General features: G+C 44.0%; 1 pseudogene; it reads left to right on the top strand.

Moving 5' to 3' along the window:
• The first annotated feature begins 351 nt into the window (after positions 1-351).
• LOC115300478 lies at positions 352-512 on the top strand (annotated as a pseudogene).
• Positions 513-1,279: the final 767 nt, after the last annotated feature.

Raw genomic sequence — 1,279 nt, 5'->3', positions numbered from 1 at the left:
CTGCCCGGAGGCTCTGGGCACAGGGGGGTCCAGGCAGAAGAGTGGGAGGTGTAGAGGAGAAAGATCAGTGGACACTCAAACTCAGAACTGGCTTGGATTTAGGTCGGGTCACCATAGACCAAGCAGCATGAGGTCCCCCAGTGCGTTTCCAGCTACCCATCTTGCTGAATGACCTCCGCAAGGCTCTGCTCTGACCCTGGAGCTGACTCAGCAGATAGCTTCCAGGACCCCTTCTGGAGACCCAGCCCCACCCCCTACAAAAGAAAAAAAACATGTGAGAAGGGAGATGATTTGTTTTTAGAAATACCAAGTAAAAGCTGTGCTCTCTACAATAAGTTTACAACCCACTGGAACTTTGCGCAGTGGCAGTATCGTAGCCAATGAGGTTTATCCGAGGCGCGATTATTGCTAATTGAAAACTTTTCCCAATACAACTTACTGGAAATATGTACAAAACTCCTCACACACATACACACAAACACACGCGCGCACACACACACACACACTGGAGTCCCAAATCCTTAGACACTTCACTTTCTGGTTCTTCTTCCCCTCTCTGTTTCACAGGCTTATTTTAGCAGGCTTTCCAATGAGCATGTGCCAAAGAACAGAGGAAGGAGGAACTGAAAGTCTCTGTTACAGACTACTTTTTGAATTACATGGGTATATGCAACATCCAGTAAGGCTGTAACCTCTGTAGTATTTAGCCAATGAGGAACCAGGGGAGGGACTTACATGCTAGGAGATAAATTGTCTGCTGTGACTGCCCGGAGTGTGCCTGTCCATCAGACACCGGGTGTCACAAGAGCATTGATTAAACACTTCACTGTGCACCCCGTCTCAACCTCTCTCTTTTAATTGGGTCAGTAGGCTTATTTCTCACAATAGAGATCAAATGTGACAATCATATACTGAATTTAACAAAACTAAGGTCACTGGTGGCCTTGGTGAGAAAAATTCTGATAGTCTGTTTGTTTAAAAGCCTCACTATAACAGATCAGTAGTAAATAAGAAATAAGTAGACACATCAGGTGTAGATTAGGTTGGGCCCACCAAGAATGGTCTCCCTGTCTTAAAGTCAACTGAGACCCTAAATAATATATAAAATTCCTTCTGTTATTGTCAAAGACAAAAACTGGACAGGGAAGAACATTGATTTTATTCAAGCTATTGCAAAAGAGAGAGCATTCAGATCCAAAGATCAGACTATTTTAGCAGGTGGTTTTGCCTTAGGGTTTCATAAAGAGGAGTAAACAAGTTGTAGATGTTTTGCAAGCAG

The sequence above is a fragment of the Suricata suricatta genome, chromosome 8, assembly GCF_006229205.1.
Source record: "Suricata suricatta isolate VVHF042 chromosome 8, meerkat_22Aug2017_6uvM2_HiC, whole genome shotgun sequence".
Classification (NCBI taxonomy): Eukaryota; Metazoa; Chordata; class Mammalia; order Carnivora; family Herpestidae; genus Suricata; species Suricata suricatta.
This window is presented reverse-complemented; position numbering and strand designations above follow the sequence as displayed.